The 15,520-nt window shown below is 38.0% G+C and overlaps 1 pseudogene; it reads left to right on the top strand.

Moving 5' to 3' along the window:
* Positions 1–11,119, top strand: part of LOC119522280 — a 36,131-nt pseudogene extending 25,012 nt beyond the window's left edge.
* Positions 11,120–15,520: the final 4,401 nt, after the last annotated feature.

Genomic DNA, 15,520 nt, shown 5'->3' with positions numbered 1-15,520 from the left:
TATATGCAAGATATCAGTATTTTGTCAGATACATGGTTTCCAAAAATTTTTTCCCATTGAGTTGGCTTCCTCTTTACCTTTTTGAGAAATTCCTTTGAGGTGGAGAAACTTCTAAGCTTGAGGAGTTCTCATTTATCTATTTTCTCTTTTGTTGCTTGTGCTTTGGGTGTAAAGTCTAGGAAGTGGCCGCCTAATACAAGGTCTTGAAGATGTTTTCCTACATTATCTTCTAGGAGTTTTATGGTACTTTCTTTTATATTGAGATCTTTGGTCCATTTTGAGTTAATTTTTGTGTAGGGGGTGCGGTAGGGGTCCTCTTTCATTCTTTTGGTTATGGATATCCAACTCTCCCAGCCCCATTTGTTGAAAAGACCATTATGGCTCAGTTCAGTGACTTTGGGGGCCTTATCAAAGATCAGTCGGCCATAGATCTGAGGGTCTATCTCTGAATTCTCAATTCGATTCCATTGATCTATATGTCTATCTTTGTGCCAGTACCATGCTGTTTTGGCAACTGTGGCTTTATAATAAGCTTCAAAGTCAGGGAGTGTAAGTCCTCCCACTTCGTTTTTCTTTTTTAGAGTGTCTTTAGCAATTCGAGGCATCTTCCCTTTCCAAATAAATTTGATAACTAGCTTTTCCAAGTCTGCAAACTAGGTTGTTGGAATTTTGATTGGGATTGCATTGAATCTGTAGATGAGTTTGGGTAGAATTGACATCTTAATGACATTTAGCCTTCCTATCCATGAACATGGAATATTTTTCCATCTTTTAAGGTCCCCTTCTATTTCTTTTAGTAGAGTTATGTAGTTTTCTTTGTATAGGTCTTTTACATCTTTGGTTAAGTTTATTCCTACGTACTTGATTTTTTTAGTTGCTATTGAAAATGGTATCTTTTTCTTGAGTGTCTCTTCAGTTTGTTCATTTCTAGCATATAGAAACATTACTGACTTATGTGCATTAACCTTGTATCCCGCTACTTTGCTAAATTTGTTTATTAGCTCTAGTAGCTGTATCGTTGATTTTTCAGGGTTTTCTAGATATCAGATCATATCATCTGCAAACAATGACAGTTTTACTTCTTCTTTTCCAATTTGGATGCCTTTTATTTCTTTGTCTTGCCGGATTGCCCTGGCTAGCACTTCCAGCACAATGTTGAATAACAGTGGTGACAGCGGGCATCCTTGTCTTGTTCCTGATCTTAGAGGGAAGGCTTTCAGTCTCTCCCCATTGAGTACTATGCTGGCTGTGGGTTTTTCATATATGCTCTTTATCATGTTGAGGAAGTTTCCTTCAATTCCTACCTTTTGAAGTGTTTTTATCAAAAAGGGATGTTGGATTTTGTCAAATGCTTTTTCAGCATCTATTGAGATGATCAATTGATTTTTCCCTTTCGAGTTTTTAATGTGTTGTAATACATTTATTGTTTTTCTTATGGTGAACCATCCTTGCATGCCTGGAATGAACCCCACTTGGTCATGGTGTATGATTTTTTTAATGTGTCTTTGGATTCGATTTGCAAGTATTTTGTTGAGGATTTTTGCATCTATATTCATTAGGGAGATTGGCCGGTAGTTTTCCTTTTTTGTAGCATCTTTGCCTGGTTTTGGTATTAGATTGATGTTAGCTTCATAAAATGAGTTAGGTAGTGTTCCATTTTTTTCAATGTTTTGAAAGAGTTCGAGTAAGATTGGTGTCAGTTCTTTCTGGAAAGTTTGGTAGAATTCCCCTGTGAAGCCATCTGGCCCTGGGCATTTATTTGTGGGAAGATTTTTGATGACTGATTGGATCTCTTTGCTTGTGATGGGTTGGTTGAGGTCTTCTATTTCTTCTCTGGTCAGTCTAGGTTGTTCATATATTTCCAGGAAATTGTCCATTTCTTCTACATTATCCAGTTTGTTGCCATACAGTTGTTCATAATATCCTCTTATAATTTTTTTAATTTCTTCAGGATCTGCAGTTATGTCACCTTTTTCATTCATTATTTTGTTTATATGGGTCTTCTCTCTGTTTGATTTTGTCAGTCTAGCTAGGGGCTTGTCAATCTTGTTGATCTCAAAGAACCAACTTTTGGTGATATTTATCCTCTCTATTGTTTTTTTGTTCTCTATGTCATTTATTTCTGCTTTAATCCTTGTTATTTCTTTTCTTGTACTTGGTTTAGGATTGGTTTGCTGTTCAGTTTCTAGCTTCTTCATTTGATCCATTAGTTCTTTGATTTTGGCTCTTTCTTCCTTTTTAATATATGCGTTTAGTGCTATAAATTTCCCCCTTAGCACTGCTTTTGCTGCATCCCATAGGTTTTGGTATGTTGTGTTCTCATTTTCATTCGTCTCTATATATTTAGCAATTTCTCTTGCTATTTCTTCTTTAACCCACTGATTGTTTAGGAGTGTGTTGTTTAACCTCCAGGTATTTGTGAATTTTCTAAGTCTCTGATGGTTATTGACTTCTAATTGTATTCCATTGTGGTCAGAGAATGTGCTTTGAATAATTTCAATCTTTTATATTTATTGAGGCTTGTTTTATGTCCCAGCATATGATCTATTCTGGAGAAAGTTCCGTGAACACTAGAAAAGTATGTGTATCCTGGTGATTTGGGATGTAATGTCCTGTATATGTCTGTTAAATCTAATTCATTTATCAGAATGTTTAGGTTTTCAATTTCCTTATTGGTCTTCTGTCTGGTTGATCTATCTATAGGAGAGAGTGTTGTGTTGAAGTCTCCCACAATTATTGTGGAAACATCAATTGCTTCCTTTAGTTTTGCCAGTGTTTCTCTCATGTATTTTGTGGCACCTTGATTGGGTGCATAGACATTTACGATTGTTATTTCTTATTGCTGAATTGCCCCTTTTATTAGTATGTAGTGGCCTTCTTTGTCTCTCAAAACATCCCTGCATTTGAAGTCTATTTTATCTGAGATTAATACTGCTACACCTGCTTTCTTTTGGCTGTAGCTTGCATGAAATATTTTTTTCCATCCTTTCACTTTCAGTTTCTTTGTGTCCCTGTGTCTAAGATGAGTCTCTTGTATGCAACATATTGATGGTTCATTTTTTTTGATCCATTCTGCGAATCTATATCTTTTAATTGGGGAGTTTAATCCATTTACATTCAACGTTATAACCGTGAAGGCATTTCTTGAATCTGCCATCTTATCCTTTGGTTTATGTTTGCCATATTTTTCCCTCTCTCTATTAATATCCTTTATTGTACCCATACCGAATCTCTTTAGTACTGAACCTTTCTCCAAGTCTCTCTGTCCTGTCTTTGTTTCTCTGTCTGTAGGGCTCCCTTTAGTATCTCCAGTAGGGGAGGTCTCTTGTTAGCAAATTCTCTCAGCATTTGTTTGTCTGTGAAAAATTTAAGCTCTCCCTCAATTTTGAAGGAGAGCTTTGCTGGATAAAGTATTCTTGGCTGGAAATTTTTCTCACTCAGAATTTTAAATATATTGTGCCACTGCCTTCTTGCGTCCATGGTGGCTGCTGAGTAGTCACTACTTAGTCTTATGCTGTTTCCTTTGTATGTGGTGAATTGCTTTTCTCTTGCTGCTTTCAGAACTTGCTCCTTCTCTTCTGTGTTTGACAGTGTGATCAGTATATGTCTCGGAGTGGGTTTATTTGGATTTATTCTATTTGGGGTTCGCTGAGCATTTATGATTTGTGTATTTATGTTGTTTAGAAGATTTGGGAAGTTTTCCCCAACAATTTCTTTGAATACTCTTCCTAGACCTTTACCCTTTTCTTCCCCTTCTGGGACACCAATGAGTCTTATATTTGGATGTTTCATATTATCTATCATATCCCTGAGGTCCATTTCGATTTTTTCAATTTTTTCCCCATTCTTTCTTTTATGCTTTCATTTTCCATTCTGTCATCTTCCAGGTCACTGATTCGTTGTTCAACTTCCTCTAGTCTTGTACTATGAGTGTCCAGAATCTTTTTAATTTGGTCAACAGTTTCTTTAATTTCCATAAGATCATCCATTTTTTTATTTAGTCTTGCAATGTCTTCTTTATGCTCTTCTAGAGTCTTCTTGATTTCCTTTATATCCCGTACTATGGTCTCATTGTTCATCTTTAGTTCTTTGAGTAGCTGCTCTAGGTGCTGTGTCTCTTCTGGTCTTTTGATTTGGGTGCTTGGGCTTGGGTTACCCATATCGTCTGGTTTTTTCATATGCTTTATAATTTTCTGTTGTTTTTGGCCTCGTGGCATTTGCTGAACTTGATAGGGTTCTTTTAGGGTTTGTAGACCTATTAAAGTCCTTATCTCTAATTTATCAGATCTACAGCTTCGTGGAGTACACTTTCTCTAACTAACCAGCAGGTGGCATCCACAAGCCACCTGTTCTCCACAAGCCAGTTCTCCCCTGCTTAGCCTTTTTGGTGAGTGGGGGAGTGAGTCTTGTGGGGCCCAATTGGTGTACCAAGCTTGCGTGTGTAGTTGGTGTTGCCTGCCCTGTATGTGGGGCGTGTTTCTGGGCAGTCGGGAAGGGGGGGTGGCCCTAACAATCAAATCTCCCTGATGATCCTAGAGTTTTAAAGCTGCTGCAATAGTCTAATCCTTCAGTTCAGTACTGCCACAGTTTGTCTCTGCCACTGACCCACAAGTCCTTGGTATTGGCGTATGGCTCCTGAGACTTACAAGTGGGCCCCTCTTCCAGGCCATGGACCCCGGGTCCTCTGTTGAGGGATGACTGTGCTATGTCACAGGTGAGTGCCGTCCCCCCAGGGCAGTTCTGGGCTGCTGGGCTGTGTAGGGAGGCTCCCAGTCTGCTGAAATGATGGCTGAGTGGGGCTTTGTTAATTCACACTGCTCCACCTTCCCAACTCTGGGACAATCAGCTGAGGTTGCAGGGAAGGCTAATGTCCACGCCCAGTTTTGTGGTGTGTGCCTGTTATTTGAAGCACTGGGTTGTCTGGGGCAGCTCTGGGCTATGGGGCTGGTGATGGGCAGGAGTGTTTCCTGTCCACCAGGATGGTGGCTGTGAGTGGACACCCCCCTTTTCTTGGGAAGTTGTTGTGTTTAGTGAATTTTCTCAGCCACTGGATTATTGCCTTTTGTCTCAGAGCTCTCTTAGTTCTGCTCTTGACTTGACGTGCCCAAATTGCAATTCTTTGACGCTTTCTGTATTGGGCTTCTTAGAGTAATTGTTTTAGAAAAAGAAAAAAGGATTAAAAAAAAAAAATGGCCCTCCTCAGAGATCTAATGGGTTATTGAAATGCTAATACACAAAGCAACCAGGGCCATTAAGGAAAGGTCCACAGAGCAGGGAGATCAGCTTTTCTTCGGGATTTGCATATGCGCCTCAAGGCCTGAGCGCCGCCCTTCCCCTTTCTGTGTTCACCAGAACTCCAAAAATCCTCTGCTTTTATTTTGGAGTTTTTCGTGTTGTTTTTTTTTTCTATGCCTGTCTCCTCTCTGCTGGGCTGGCTGCTCTCAGATTCTCTGGTGTCTGGTCTCAGTCTATCTATGGTTGGAGTATGGATCAGTAGAATGAGTTTCTGATAAGGGCTGCCACTGCAGTTGTCCCTTCTCCTTCCCAGAGCCGGCAGCCCCTCCTCCCACAGGACTGAGCCTGGCAGGGAGGGGCACGGGTCCCCTGGCCGCAAAAACTTACAGATTTCGCTGATCTCAGCAGTTCGACATTTTCATGAGTGTTGTATGAAGTATGCCCAAAGTCAGATTGCTCTGTGGTGTCCAGTCCACGCATTTCCTGGCTTTCTACCTACTTTCCTGGAGGAGTAACTAAAACTTACAGCTCACCAGTCTGCCATCTTGCCCCGCCTCAACCCTTGAATCTTGAAGATGATTGTATAGCAATGTAGCTTATGAGGGGTGACAATGTGATTGGGAGAGCCATGTGGATCACACTCCCCTTTGTCCAGTTTATGGATGTATGAGTAGAAAAACAGGGGCAAACAAACAAACACACAACAAAAACAACACCAAAAATCTAAAGGACAGTTTGGGTTTTCTGTTTTTACTCTTGTTTTTTTTTTTTTTTTTTATTATTCTTGCTTTTACTTTTTCTGGTACTAGGAAAATGTTTAAAACTAGATCAGGGTGGTGAATGAAGAAGTATATGATGGTAATATGATCAATGGATTATATACTTTGGATGATTGTATGGTATGTGAATAAATCTTATTAAGAAATAGTGTTCTCCAAAATGTCTCTGGGTTTTGCCTTTGCTCCTTTCTCTCAACTCCTGTGTGCCCTTACTTCTTTCTCCCAGGGCATTTCTCTCTAAGCATCTGGGTCCTCTATTAGCTTCTCTGAGGCAAACTCTGGGCTTTGTCTCTTAGCTTAACATTGACAAACATCCTTCTGTCTGCATCTCCAAGCATCTCCAAGCTGTCTGTGTTGCCTCTTACCTTCTCTACAAAATGTCTCTCTCAGCTTCTCTTGTGGTGCTTTGTCCTCTTTGTTCTGTATGAACTCTCTTTAAAGGACTCCAGTGATCTAATTAAAGCTCACTCTGAATGGATGGGGCCACACCTCCATAGAAATAATATAATCAGAGTTCTTACCCACAGTTGAGTGGGTCACATCTCCAAAGAAACATTCAATCAAAATGTCACACACTAATCAAAAAGATTAATGAGTCTCCCTCACAAGATTTCATTAAATGACATTATGTCTGGGGGACATAATAGATCCAAACCAGCACATTCCACCCTCTGGAACCCAGAAAGACATGTTCTTTCCAAATGCAAAATACATTCACTCCATCACAATATCACAAAAGCTTAAATCATTTCAGTAACAATAGGTAAGTACAAGATCTTATCAAAATCAGTTACAGGCATGGTCTGTCCTAAGGAAAAATTCCCCCTCTGGCTGTGGACCTGTGAAACCTAGAAAAGTTATCTGCTGCCATTATACAAAGGAGGGACAGTCATAGGATAAATGTTCCCATTACCACAGGGAGAAATTAGAAGGAAAACAGGGTTCACAGAACCAAAACAATTCCTAAAACCCACAGGGCAAACTTCATTAGACTTCAAAGTCTGAAAGTCATTTACTGAATGATGTTATATCTTTGGGGCTTGAGATAGTGGCCATTTCACCCTGTCCAAGGGACTTTGTGGCAGCCCTTTTTTCTCCAAATACTTGTGTGAGTGTTACAACATATCCACACATCAGGGAGACCAGCCTCTTCTCAACCCCACCCCCCTCAAGCATTTGGGTGCCACCCAGACTTTTCAAGTATGGGGCAAAGGGTGTCCCCTCTTCAAACAGTTGGGTGGTGCCCAGACTCTCCCCAACCCCTAGGGAATGTGCTCTACCCTCTCTGAGGCCTGGAGCAGCAGCACTCTTCCTGAGCATCAAGGTGGAAGGCCTGCCCTCTGCCTCCAGATGAAACTCACACTTTTCATGTGCATGGGTTGCTGCTGTTCCAGTTTGCTAATGCTGTCGTTATGCAAAATACCAGAAATAGATTGACCTTTATAAAGGGGTATTGTTAGTTACAAATAACCTAAGTTCTAAGGCCATAAGAGTATCCATAAGGTATCCTTCACCGGACAAAGGCCGATGGCATCTGGAACACCTCTGTCAGCTGGGAAGGCACATGGCTGATGTCTGCTATTCCTTTGCTCCAAGGTTGTGTTTAAAAATGGCTTTCTCCAAAATGTCTCTGGGTTTCTCTTAGATCCTCTCTCTCAGCTCTTCTGCATTCTTGCTTCTTTCTCCCAGGATGTTTCTCTCTAAACAGTCTGGGGGTCCTCTCTTAGCTTGTTCAAGGCAAACTTGGCTTCCTTTCTTAATTTAGCATCTCCAAACATCCTTCTGTCCACATCTCCAAGCATCTCTAAGCATCAACCAACATCTAGGTCTGTGTTGGATCTTAGCTTCTCTCTTAAATACTCCAGTGAACTAATCAAGACCCACCCTGATTGGGCAGTCCACACCTCCATGGAAATACCCTAATCAAATGTTCCACCCCAATCAACAGACTAATAGGTCTTCCCCCACAAGATTACATCAAAGAACCTACCTGGCTTTTCTGGGGGACACCTTATATCCAAACCAGCACAAGTGGCTTCCTTTCTATTTTCTATGGGACCTCCCTTGTGTAGTCTGGGGCTTTTCTCTAAAATTCTCTTAATTTCATCTCTTAGCTTCCCTGGGCTTTTTCTGTCTTTTGTCATCTCAAAAAGGACTGCAGCAAAAAGACTAAGACCCACCCTGGGGCAAACCTCAATGAACCTAATCAAAAGGTCCCACCTACAAAATGTCTGCACCCATAGGAATGCATTAAAAAACATGGCCTTTTCTGAGGTACAAAACAGCTTCAAACTATCATAGCAATATTGAAAATAAAACCCTTATTTTTAATATTTTTATTAAGCTTTCCACAGGAAATAGTACACTTAGTAGAACAATGACATTTGCAATTTCATTTTGTTAACCAAAGTCATTTTTGAAAACTAATGAAGAAAATTATGCTACTAACTTTATCATTTGTATTTGCATTCTTGTTTACACCCATCAGGCATAATCTTTTCTAAAATTAAACTAACAAATATACATATATGCCTTCTATTTGTTTTAAAATTATGTTTCTAATTGGATAACAGAATGTGCTCTTGTAGCTATAAATGGTTGTTCCTGTGGTATACTTGGTCATAAGGTTAAGACAAAAGCAGGTCTTCTTTCACGTGGAATTCTGAATTTGTGAGGTATATATGCTGGGCACACAGAAGGTGCTGTTCAATACTCATTACTTTATATGAATAGTGGTGCCACCTATTTTAAGCTCATTCATAAGTATCCATTTTGAGAACAATATTAGATGAGCACCATAATGTCATATAATTCTATGGTCACAAATTTAGTTTTTATCATTTGGAAAGAAATTAAGTATTGTTTTCTGAAATCGGTCATCCTAATGGACTTTTCTTGGTGTTTGTTGGGGAATTAATCAATAATGCTATACAAAATTCACAGTCATTTTTGGAGCTGGTAATAACTAATTCTTGTGATGAGAGCACTAGAAGCAGTCAATTTATAATGATTTTCTAATGAAAAATAATTTATCTGCTTTAATCTCTTACCAATGAATTAGAAGTAGAAAATACATTTTATGACAACAAACCTCATTTCATAATTGAGAAGACCTTGTGGTCTTACAAAGTATGAAAATCAAAGGACAAACAACTCAAATTTTTAAAAAGTTGCTTTTAAAAGTGTGGAATTTGCTTCCTATTCCTGTCTTAGAAAACAGAAATTTTCTATGTAGAAACCAGCAAATGGTTCTTTTCAACCAAAATTTTAAACTGATATTTGAAATTGGAGGATATATTAAGGATTATCTGGTCCAGAAGTTTTCACACTGTATTCATCAGAATCCTAATGTTGCATGGAGGTGCCTCAGAAGCTACGGCATGGGGTGCAATGAAAAAGAAGCTAGGTTGGGCAAGGACCTGGGTCATCTACAGTTAAAAATGTTGTTTTTATCTGTTTTATACGCCACAGTTTTATGTCACAGTTTTGTTGCTAAAAAAATGATAAAAATACCTTTTAAAAATTTGCTGACCTAGGTCATATCCTCATTTTATAGTTGAGAAAGCTGAGGCTCACTGGATCTAAATAAATTATTCATGAGTATACCCATTTACTTAGCATCAGAAAAATTGTTCATCAAAGAAACTTGCCAGTATATATTTATTATTCCTTATATTTATATGTAATTTTGAACTTTTCAAAGTATTTTCATGTCTGTTATCTGACTTGATCCTCAGAAAATAACACTTTTAAGTGGTTACAGCAGGCATAAACCCAATTTTAGAGAAAAGATTGAAAGAAGTAAAGCCACCAGGGTTACACCACATTATTGTTACAGTCAGGATGCCAGTTAAGTTCTCCTGACTCCCGGGGACTGGCCCTGAATAATAGCTTCTCCCAATAATAGCTTTCCTAGGAATTGGCAGTTTACATAGATATGGCATATGTACCTGTCAAATGTTTATCACAAGCCAGTGATGCTGTACTCATAGAATCTAAGACCTCATTGAGATCTTAAAAAACATCTAAGCCCACATTCCAATTTTTCTGACAAAGAAACTGAGAATGAAGCTAAATAAAAGATCTTATATTTAGAAGCAGCTCTCCAATTAAAATCCACATACCTAGGTTCCAGTCAATGTTTTTCCTACCAAACTGCATACCATCTTTAATTGTAGACAAATGCTAGCTAGTGAATACGCACATTTTTTCTGGAGTCCCTGCCCCTGTGCTTTTAATAATATAGATCCTCTATCTTAGACTGCTAAAAACCTTGCTGGGCCGCCCGCATCTCCCTGCAGGGCTGCTGCTATCACATATCTGTTTTTTTTTCTTTTTTTTGCCTCTCCCAAAGCTTCCCTGGAACCTGTGCTCCTAGAGATGTAGCACTGGAACAGGTGAATAATGTAGACTGAAGCTATATGATGACTGACCCAGTCACATTAAATGTAGGTGGACACTTGTATACAATGGCTCTCACTATACTGATGTGTTATCCAGATTCGGTGCTTGGAGCTATGTTTGGGGGTACTTCCCCACAGTTCAAGACCCTCAAGGCAATTATTTCTTTGATCAAGATGGACCTCTCTTCCCAAATGTCCTCAACTTCTTACAAACTTCAGAGTTGACCATACCTTTGGATTTTAAGGAATTTGATTTGCTTAGGAAAGAAGCAGATTTTTATCAGATTGAGTCCTTGATTCAGTGTCTCAATGACCCTAAGCCTTTGTAACCTATGGATGCTTTTGAAGAAGTTGTGGAGTTATCTAGTACTCAGAAGCTTTCCAAGTATTCAAATCGAGTAGCTGTCTTCATAACCCAATTAACCATCACCACCAAAGTAGTGATGCTAGAAGGCATCTCAAACTATTTTACTGAGTGGAATAAGCACGATGGACACCAGAGACTGTCAGGTTTCTTTTACTTTTGGAATCTGTGAATATCACCAGGAAGTTTCTTTCTGGTTCCACTTGGTGGAATAAATTACAAAACAAAGTTTCATGATCTACAGCACCCAAGTGCTTCATATGAGTGAGAGAGCCAATAAGAACACAGTGGAGCCCAACTGTACTTTCTGTAGACTGGCCAGCAGGACAGATGACTGAACTTTAATCTGGGGAGAAGTTTCTGGAAACTGACATTCCAGAAGATGAAAGAGACTGATTGTTTTTAAATCACAGTGTGGGTTTTTGTTTGTTTGTTTCTTTGTTATAATATTTGCATTTATTTGAAGGCATTGAAGATCATGAAGGAAGTTTTGTACTTTAGCCCCTCCTCCATGGTTCCTTCACCCAGAGTATTCATATGCCTGTTCAGAGTCTCCAAATACCTTTTTTATAAAAAGAAGTCTGAAAATCATTATGGTATATAATCTACCCTTTACAGAGCTTTTTTTTATTATTACAGTGCTAAAATGATTTCTGATTAAATGGTCCCTAACTCAACCAGAACGCTAAAAATTCAGGACTGAAACAATAAGCAGAGTACTCATGATTCCTTTGAGGACAATCAAAACATCGTGTAGGGTGACCTAGTTTCCAAACTGATAAGCAGCATTGAAATATTAAAGGAAAACTGCTGCAATCACTTAAAAGTACTTGTTAAGTACTGCTTTCTACAGTTATGACAACTGTTTCTTTCTATGCATATAAATCAAGCAACCAAATCTCTGTAGCCATGGAAATGTCTGACTAACAATATTCATATTGGATTCTGAAATTTAAAAATGTCCCGGTGGTAGAAATCTTACTTTTTATGCCTGGCAAAGTATAATTCCCAAGTGTAATGTCTACCAGAAAAAAAACTAATAAAAAGTGAAATATGAAAAAAAAAAAAAAAAAAAACTTGTTGCAGTGGATTTAGAGAACCTCTCAGAAGGATGTGATAAGCCCTTTTATGAATTGCAATGCTCCTAAGGAATAAAAGATTGCACATTGTGGGAAGAGGGATTATTGTTGTTTACCATTTGCATAGAAATAGTAGTTTTCTTAGTCAATTACTGTGAGAGCTAGCAAGTGAAGAAGTTAATAGCTCACTTTTCTGTCCAGTAGAGACATTCACTCTCCATGTTTTCTAAATGATGGCTCAGTCCACTAGAAGTTTAACATCCTTGAAAGGTAAATAAAGTTCTCTTTAGTTCCCAATTAAGACACATGGATTATGCTTATTTTAACAACTGTTTTTCTAACTCTCTACTAGATCTATTAAAAACATTTTTCATAGTTTCTTTTCATCAGCCACTCCATTTCTATTATCAGTGTCACCTCAGATACCTTCTCAACTGTAGAGCTTCTTTCACAAATACATGCACACAATGAAATGTGACTTAGCATATCTTAGGTACCAATCTTAGCAGAGTTATATTCTTCCACTGATCCTTGTCTAGACTGGTAGTAAAACATGAACCAGAAAATGATAAGATACTCCCATGGGCTTCTGAATTTTCATTTAGTTGAAATTAAAAGAAGAGATTATTGAAAAGATACATTTGAATGCCACACTTCTTTGGAGGAAAACATGCCTCCAGTGGTAGAAATAAATTAGGCATAGAGATGTAGTCCAGAGCAGCCATTATATACACATTATTAGCAAATTTTATTTGATAAAAGTATCAATAATTATCAAGTACTCATAAATATGTCAAATACACTGGAAAAACAATACTAGAGTTTGGGGTAAGGTGAGGAGGAGATACGTTATGAAGATAAGATATCTTCAATAAATAGGGTTGGGCAGGGCAGGAAAGATTCTAACTTCAGTAGGAATCCAAGGAGTAAGGACAAGGCTCCTTGACCCTTAGGGCTTTGGTATATTGTTGTGCAATTATTCATTGCACAAAGGATTAACAAGTGAGGCAAGTGGGGGCATACATTTAAATTCAAACGTTTTACCCTGAAGATTTTTTCTCTTAGAAGAAGAGAAGCTATGGCAGGCAGAATCATAATGATATCCTTACCCCCCCACCCCAAGCCAAGATTCTGATACCATAGTTAGTCAATCAAACACTAGTTTAGGTATTATCCTGAAGGGATTTTGCAAATGTAATTAGTATCCCAAGTCAATATCTTGAACACAGAACACAGAGATTATCTGGGTGGGCCTGACAAAATCACATGATCCCTTTAAAATCTGTTCACAGAAGTTGAAGTGAGAGACCTGAGCACAAGGGGAGATTCAATGTGCCTTTGTTGGGTTTCAAGATGGAGGGGGCCATGTGAAAAGGAATGTAAGTAGCCATTCGGAGCTGAGAGCAGCCCCTGGCTGACAGTTAGTAAGGGAAAAAGGACCTCAGTCCAAAACTATAAGGACCTAGATTCTGCCAACAATCAGAATGAGATTGGAATCATATTCTTCTAAGTCTTGTGAGACCCTGAGCAGACAATCCAGTTGAGTCCTCTTGGACTTCTGACTGACAGGACTGTGAGACAATAAACATGTGTTGTTTTAAGCCATGAAGTTTGTAGTAATTTATGACCTGTAATACAGGTTCCTTTTTAAAAATCATATGAAGGTGACCTATGAACTGACAGTAGCTTCTGCTACAGATTTATACCCAAGCAATTCAAGAAAGCAAGGGATGATCTTAGGGGTAACCAATCACAGGGTTTCCTTTTCAATTTTTTCCTGGTACAGTTGTTTTCAGGGGCAATGTGACAATTTTCAGCATAACTACTGACATGAAAAGCTCAATCAAATATAGAAGTTTTTTGTTCTCATACTTGTTTTTCTTTCCAAATTCACTTCCCTTTTCACCTTTAACCACTTCCACAGAACATCATTAAGACTGACTTTGTGGCAAATCAATTAATGAGGCTAATTCTTCCATAAACAGATTTTTACATAAGATTTTTAAATGCAAATGTAATTAAGTACTACTTAGAACTAGCATCCTGCTTATTAGAAGGAAGCAGTAATTAATTAGTGCTTTGGCTTGGCATTGCAGTATTCTTAGAGTGACCATATTTGACACTTAACCTTGTAAACTAAAAATCCAAGTCTTGTAACTAAATAGGCTCTGAGATAAGGGAATGCAGAATTCTTGTGACTCATCACAGAAATGCTTCTAAAAAAAGAAAAAAACAAAAGAATGGTACTGTTGGCTAAGATAAAACTGCTGAAAATGCTTTTTTTTATTAGAGAAGTTGTAGGTTACAAAACAATCATGCAAAAAATACAGGATTCCCATAGAAAACCCCACCACCAATACCTTTCATTGGTGTGGAACGTTTGTTACAATGGATGACAGCACTATTTTTTTTTTAAATAGTACCATTTTTTAACACTAGTTATCATTGGTACAATTAATGAAAGATTACTAAAATAATTCTATCTATTGCCCATTATTTATATTAGGTGTATTTTCCCCAGATACCACCCTATTATTACCACCTTTTATCAGTATCATATATTTGTTATAATTCATGAAAGAACCTTCTTACATGTGTACTATTGACTCTAGTCCACTGTCTACAATAAGGTTCACTGTGTTGTACCATCCCATATTTATCCTTTAATTTTTATTCTAGAAATATATTCATCCTAAAGTTTCCTCTTTTAACCATCTTCATATATATATAGTTCAGTGCTATTGCTTACACTAACAATAATGTGCTAACATCACCAACATCCATTTCCACACCTTTATCATCAGCCTAAATATTGTGAACAAGTTAAGCATCAACTCCATATTTTCTATCTCCTGGTTACTTATATTCTAGATTCTAACTCTGTGAGTTTTCTTATTATAGTTAGTTCATAGCTGTGAGATCATACAATAGTTGTACTTTTGTGTCTGGCTTATTTCATTCAACATAATGCCCTCAAGGTTCATACATGTTGTTGCATGCACTAGGACACCATTCGTTTTTATGGCTGAATAATATTACATTGTATGTATATACCACATTTGCTTATCCATTCTTTGGATGATGGGCACTTGGATTGCTTCCATCTTTTGGCAATTGTGAATAATGTCACTATTTCAAACTGATTGTGCAAATATCCTTGCTTTCAGTTCTTCTGGGTACATAGCTAGTAGCAGGTTTGGATCATATGGTAATTTATACTTAGCTCCCTGAGGAACTGCCAAACTGTCTTCCACAGCAGCTGCACTATTTTACATTCCCACCAGCAATGAATGAGTCTTCTTATTTCCCCACATCCTCTCCAATACTTGTAGTTTTCTGTTTTTTCAATAGCGGTCATTCTTGTAGGTGTGAAATGATATGCCTTTGTGATTTTGATTTGCATTTCCCTAATAGCTAGTGATGATGAGCATCTTTTCATGCCCTTTTGGCCACTTTTACTTCCACATGGAGAAATGTCTATGCAAGTCTTTTGCCCATTTTTAAGCAGTTTTATTGAAATAAGTTCACTTACCATACAATTCATCTAGTGTACAATCACTGTCCTCTAAAATATTCACAGAGTTATGCATTCATCACTATAATCAATTCTACAACATTTTTATGCTGAAGAGGGTTCACTATGTTATACAGTCCCATGTT

Source organism: Choloepus didactylus, chromosome X, assembly GCF_015220235.1.
Source record: "Choloepus didactylus isolate mChoDid1 chromosome X, mChoDid1.pri, whole genome shotgun sequence".
NCBI lineage: Eukaryota > Metazoa > Chordata > Mammalia > Pilosa > Megalonychidae > Choloepus > Choloepus didactylus.
Note: the sequence above shows the minus strand (reverse complement) of the source record. Positions and strands in the feature narration are given on the sequence as shown.